At 38.3% G+C, this 7,243-nt stretch overlaps 1 pseudogene; it reads right to left on the reverse strand.

The window, feature by feature from the left end:
• Positions 1-6,811, reverse strand: part of LOC107763674 (nudix hydrolase 9-like) — a 33,710-nt pseudogene extending 26,899 nt beyond the window's left edge.
• Positions 6,812-7,243: the final 432 nt, after the last annotated feature.

Genomic DNA, 7,243 nt, shown 5'->3' on the forward strand with positions numbered 1-7,243 from the left:
ACATTGTGAAACCATGAAAATCAAATCCATCAAAATCAAGGAGACCTACCGAACATTGACGTGGTTCCCTCCCCTCCAGATTTACCACGTCAATCTCGTGAAGGCACTCCTGCTCCTGAATCCCGTGCTGATCAACAAAACAATCTGAACATTTTGAAGGAGGTGCAAATGAAGCTTTACAAAAGCTAATTGATGCACAGGTCGGCAAAGCTCTTCAGGCTCTAGTTAGTCGATTGCCTGCTGCACCACCCACACCAACTCCTAATAATAATACATGGGAGAATCCTCATTTTTGTCTTGTTAATTCCGGAAATGGAGGAACCACCAGTGACCCACAGGAAAGGGGACCAGGTAATTCAAATAATTCCTATTTGCAAAATTTAGTACTAACCTTGCAGAAACAGATTAAGGAACAAAATGAGCGTATTAAGCAAATCCCTGGAGTTTCGCCTATAATAAAAGGAGTAGACATGGATAAATACTCAAAACAACCTTGGAAGCCAAGTGCTGCTCCCCTTCCAATTCCGAAAAAGTTCAAAATGCCTGACATCTTGAAATATGATGGTACTACAGACCCACGTGACCACGTGACTGCATTTACAACAGGTGTGAAAGGCAACGACTTGACCAAACAAGAAATTGAATCAGCACTGGTCAAGAAATTTGGAGAAACACTCACCAATGGTGCATTAACCTGGTATTCTCTTTTATCTGAAAATTCTATAAATTCTTTTGTTGAGCTTGCAGATTCTTTAATTAAAGCACACTCGGGAGCTCAAAAGGTTGAGAAAAGAATGGAAGATATTTTCAAAATCAAACAAGGGGATTCAGAGTTGCTCAGAGACTTTGTTGATAGATTCCAGCGTGAAAGAATGACTCTACCCCGTGTACCTGACAACTGGGCTGCAATAGCTTTTGCAAGTAATTTAAATGATAAAAGTTCTGAAGCCACGAGAAGACTCAAAGAAAGCCTTCGAGAATTCCCTGTAACCACGTGGAATGATGTTTACAACAGGTATAGTACGAAGCTGCGAATTGAAGAAGATACCGTACCTAGGTTTCATCATGTAGAAAGGGGTGGTTCCAGAAGATCAAAAACCGAAAAAAGATCAGGTAAAAATAGGTACGATCCATATATGGGACCTGCAGGAAAAGACTGACAGTCAAAACAATATAGCCAGCAATATGATCAAAAATCGAGGAACAGGTAATCTGGTTCTTCATCAAGATTCAGAAATGATCGGAACAGACAAGAGTCACGAGATGATGACAAAAGTTTAAAGGTAAGGTTTGACGGATATAACATTAATGTCACTACCTCCGAGCTTGTGGCTGTTTTGAGAAGCATGAGAGATAAGGTACGATGGCCAAAAGAGATGCGGTCAAATCCAAATAGACGCAATCCAGATCATTGGTGCTAATTCCACAATGATCACGGGCACAAAACTTCAGAATGTAGATTCTTGCAGAGTGAAGTGGATCATCTATTGAAGCAAGGGTACCTCACTGAGTTATTTAGTGAAAAAGGTAAACAAGCCTATATGAAAAATAGGCAAGAGCTACCAAAGCCTCCTTCACCCAAGAGAACAGTGAATGTGATAAGTGGGGGAGAAGATATTCACGGCATAACCTACACAGCTTCCAACAAGGTTTCTAAAGTAACAATTACACACGGGAAACAGGTACGACAGGTTTTAGAAAATGAAAGTATTTCATTCGATGATGCAGATACCGAAGGAGTGATAACCCCACATAATGACGCACTGGTAATATCTTTACTTGTACATGATACTAATGTAAAACGAGTTTTGATTGATCCAGGGAGTTCCGTAAATATTATACTACTAAGGGTATTACGTGAAATGCAAGCTGAAGACAAAATGATACCCAAGGCGCATACCTTGTCAGGCTTCGACAATTCAAGTGTGGTAACAAAAGGAGAGGTAATTCTAACAACTTTTGCTGCAGGTGTTGTTAAAGAAACTAAATTTCAGGTAGTTGATATGGAAATGGCCTACAATATGATCATGGGGAGGCCTTGGATCCATGATATGGATGCTGTTCCATCAACTCTACATCAAGTTATTAAATTTCCATCATCGTGGGGGATTTGTCAAATTCGAGGGGATCAGCAAATAGCCAAGAGTATCAACGCTGTAACAGATACGAGCACCGTAAACAAAGAAAAATAGCAATTACAGGAAACAGTTGAAGGTGTCAGTAATCAAACCTCAACTAAGCGAGAGAAAACAGATTTAGACTCGAGCTGATACAATTCAAGAACCTGGGGAGAATGAAAATATCAAAACAACCATCGAAGAACTCGAGGCTGTGATATTATTTGAGCAGTGGCCTGAACGAAAAGTTTATGTTGGAGATAATTTAAACTCAAACATGCGAAGTATGTTAATTGAATATCTAAAATCTAACGTTGACTGTTTTGCTTGGTCCCATGCTACATGACAGGGATACCATCGGATGTAATGACTCACAAATTAAACGAAGACCCATCCTTTACACCAATAAAGCAAAAGAAAAGAAAACAAGGGGCTTTCAAAAATTAGGTGATTCAAGATGAGGTCCAAAAGCTATTAAAAATTGGGTCAATCCACGAGGTAAAGTACCCTAATTGGTTAGCCAACACAGTTGTTGTACCTAAGAAAAATGGTAAGTGGCGAGTCTGTGTAGATTATACAGATCTTAATAAAGCTTGTCCAAAGGATTCTTTTCCTTTACCACATATAGATCAATTAATTGATGCAACTGCAGGCCATGAACTTTTAAGTTTTTTAGATGCATATTCAGGGTACAACCAAATTAAAATGGACCCTAGTGATGAAGAAAAAACTTCTTTCATCACAGACAGGGGGACTTACTGTTATAAAGTAATGCCCTTTGGTCTCAAAAATGCTGGGGCAACCTATCAAAGGTTGGTCACCAAAATGTTCCAAGAACATTTAGGAAAGATAATGGAGGTATATATAGACGATATGCTCGTCAAAACCTAGCAGTCTCATGATCATATTTCTCATCTATCTGTTACATTTGAAATTTTGCGAAAGTTTAATATGAAACTCAACCCAAAAAATGTGCATTTGGAGTTGCATCAGGTAAGTTTTTGGGTTTTCTTATTTCTAACCGTGGTATTGAGGTAAATCCTTCTCAGATCAAAGCAATAGAAGAAATCCCTAATATCCTTACTAATAAAAAGGAAGTTCAAAGATTAACGAGAAGAATTGCAGCTTTGGGGAGATTTATTTCCAAATTTTCAGAAAAGTATTTTAAGTTTTTCTCTGCACTCAAAAAGCAAGATCATTTTGAATGTAATGAAGATTGTCAACAAGCCCTTAGAAATTTGAAAGCTTATTTGTCAAAACCACCGTTATTGGCAAAACCAAAGGTGGGAGAAAAACTTCTCATCTATCTGGCTGTGTCTGAAGTTGCGGTAAGTGATGTTTTAGTCCGTGAGGACCAAGGTAAACAATCTCCTATTTATTATGTAAGTAAGTCCTTACTAGATGCTGAAACACGATACCCACAACTAGAAAAGTTAACATTAGCTTTGATCATGACATCTAGAAAATTAAGACCTTATTTTCAATGCCATCTCATTGTTGTAGTTACTGCTTTTCCGCTTCGAAATATTTTGCATAAACATGAACTGTCAGGAAGATTAGCAAAATGGACTATAGAACTAAGTGAAGATTAGCAAAATGGACTAGCTGATTTCGTGGCTGATTTTAGTCAGGGATGCATTTAGAAGCAGAAAAAGAATTACAAGTTTTTAATGGTGCAAACTCGGGGACTTGGGTTTTATTCACTGATGGTTCATCTAATATAAAAGGAGCAGGTCTGGGTATAGTTCTCATACCACCTACGGGTGAAACTATTAAGCAAGCTATAAAATGTCATTCTATAACTAACAATAAAGCAGAGTACGAGGCTGTAATTGCAGGTTTAGAATTGGCAAGAGAACTCAACATAACACAAATTATAATCAAGAGTGATTCTCAACTCGTGGTCAATCAAATGCTGGGGACTTATACAGCCAGGGAAACTTGAATGCAAGAATATCTCGAAAGGGTACGGGAACTAATAAAGCAATTCCAAACTTGGAAGGTAATACAGAACCCAAGAGATGAGAATGTGGAGGCAGATGCTTTAGCTAATCTCGCATCTGCAGCTAACGTAGCAAATGACGCAAATGCTTCAGTCATACATTTATTTCATTCAGTTCTCGAACCTGATAAGAATGATGTAAATTTTAATCATTTAACATGGGATTGGAGAAATGAAATTATTGCTTTTTTACAACACAAAACCGTGCCTAATGACAAAGTAAAGGCTCACGCGCTTCGCAAAAAAGTCGCTCGATATTGTTTATATCAAGGAAATCTTTATCGAAAGATGTTTGGTAAACCACTAGCAAGGTGTTTCGGACCCTCTCAAACAGAATATGTGATGAGGGAAGTGCACGAAGGACATTGTGGAAATCACGCAGGGGGAAGGTCACTGGTAAGAACATTGATTTGAGCAGGATATTATTGGCCTAAGATGGAAGAGGAGGCAAACCGTTTCGTGTCCAAATGTGATAAATGTCAAAGATACGACAATAATATGCACAGACCAGCTGAGTTACTACACCCTGTTATAGCCCCGTGGGCCTTTATAAAATGGGGAATGGATATCGTAGGTCCACTATCACAAGCAAAGGGTCAGGTAAAGTTTCTACTTGTACTCACAGATTATTTCACTAAATGGGTAGAAGTAGGAGCATTTAAACAGGTACGAGAGAAGGAAGTTAAAGACTTCATATGGCGAAATATAGTATGCCGCTTTGGAGCACCAAAGGAGATCGTTTCTGACAATGGACCACAATTCATAGGATCTTAAATCACAGAATTTCTTCAAAGTTGGCAGATTAAAAGGATAACATCTACGCCATACCATCTAGTGGGTAATGGACAAGCGGAATCCACAAACAAAGTCATTATCAACAACTTGAAGAAGAGGATACAGGATTCAAAAGGTAATTGGCCTGAGATATTACCTGGAGTACTATGGGCTTATCGTACAATGACAAAAACAAGCACTGGAGAAACACCATTTTCAATGGTTTATGGTGCGGAAGCCTTAATTCCAGTTGAAATAGGTGAACCGAGCACACGGTATGTTCAGGCAACGGAGGAATCTAATGATGAAGAGATGCGGGTCAACCTTGATTTGCTTGAAGGAAGAAGAGAAGCTGCATTGATAAGAATGGCAGCACAAAAGCAAGTAATTGAACGATATTACAATAGGAAAGCACGCCTAAGATTTTTCAAAATTGGGGACTTCGTGCTTAAAAAGGTGTTCCAATCTGCAAAGGCTGCTAATTTAGGAAAGCTAAGTCCAATGTGGGAAGGACTATACAGAGTTCGTGACATTGCGGGAAAAGGAGCATACGAGTTGGAGACAATGGACGGCAAAGTTTTACCCTCACATTGGAATGCCATCCATTTAAAGAGATATTACTTCTGAGAAAGTACCCACGGTCAGGTATCACCATGTTAAAATTTTTCTTTTGAATTATTAAAGTTTTACTAACGATTTTAGATGCTAGGCAAAAACCCTAACTCGTGCCAAATGATAAGTCACGACCTGCAAGGCAAAATGGAGTATTCTAAAATTCCCAGCCCAGGGTTACAATTAATCTGATGGAAATACACATGAGTTAGGCAGTCTTCATCTATAATCGCACCTCCGAGTCCCGTATATTTTTCTGTTTCAGGAAAAGGACCAAATTGAAAGAAATAAACAAGTGCTTGAGGCTTCATACTTCACCGCTCAAATACTTGGGGGACTACATATTATACACAGATATGTGTAGAAAAACAGATACGAATATCGAACAAAAGTCGGCCACAAAAAGACAAGTGTTGAGAAAAAGTTACGAAGTCTTCAGCATTCATCATCGTGTTCAACAAACACAAGACATTCATCATAATGTTTTTCCCATGAGAACAACAGAGTCATCTCTTAAACTCATAAACGAAATCACCTCTCAAACCCTTCCTAATATATAAAGATAGGGTCATGACTATGTACTGAAACAGGTTATGAAGAAAAATCTTGTTTATTTTATATTATGTAAAAATCTGTTACAAGAAAAACAGTTACGAGAAAGTTATAGATGTATTTTAATACATGTAATAGTCAAAATACTTGTTAAAGTTCATGAATAAAAACTTGTCAAAGTTATTTCATACAAAACATGTGTATTCCTATTTCTTTCATCGTATTATAACACCATTATGAAGTTGAGACGTCTTCTTCATTAAGTGTCGATAAAATAAAAGGGCCCTCTTTTATAAGCCTCATGTTGATAATCCATGAGAAGAATCATAAAGCATTTTCAAAGGATAAAAATGATAAGCTATTCTATAAGTCCTAGATAAATAGGCAAGAATAGAATATACAGAAGTACCGATAAGACTTCTTAATATAAAAGACTAAGTACAAACTTAGTCAGCAAAATATTTGTTTTTCTTACAAATGCCCCATTATGATAACTGGGGACTTCATCAAAAAATCCCTTAAAGTTGCCAAGGGATAACACCACCAATTAATAAAAAAAAAAACAGTAAAGTTTGAAATACATTCAACTAGTCACTGAAGGGGTTGGAACATCAGAAGTTGCAATCTCATTTTCAGGGGCAGTCACAGGCACGGTAACAACTTCTAAGGGAGTAGCAATAGGAGCGGTTTCAGCTGGGCCTGGAGTGTTAAAATCACCGAGGGAAGCAAGAGTCACGGGAGCTTCAGCTTCCATGGACTGTGTCATAGAAGTTTCACCCTCGGGAGCCGGAATTGCAACTCCAATTGCCGCAGTAGCCACTTCTTCATTTAAAATCTCTTCTGCCCCAGGAGTTCCAAGTGCAGGAGAAGGAGTATCAAATGGTTGTTGGCTTTTTTCAATAGTGTCTAAGACTTTGGCTAATTCAGATTGCAAATCAAAGTTTTCTTGAGTAGCTTCCATCAAAGCATCACATCGAGATTTTAGAAAAGCCCAACTTACCTCTATGTTGAAGTTCTCCTCAAGAAGTCCATACTCCCTTTCCCACATAGCAAGATCGTTCTTCAATATCTGGTGTTCAGCTAAGTGGAAATCAAGGGAAGCTTCAAGGGAGGCATGGGAACTCTTCAAAGCACGTATCTCGTCAGAGGAGATCCTTAAGTCAGCCTGAGCTTGAGTCAAGCTTTG

The sequence above is a fragment of the Nicotiana tabacum genome, chromosome 9 (assembly GCF_000715075.1).
Source record: "Nicotiana tabacum cultivar K326 chromosome 9, ASM71507v2, whole genome shotgun sequence".
NCBI classification, from domain to species: Eukaryota; Viridiplantae; Streptophyta; class Magnoliopsida; order Solanales; family Solanaceae; genus Nicotiana; species Nicotiana tabacum.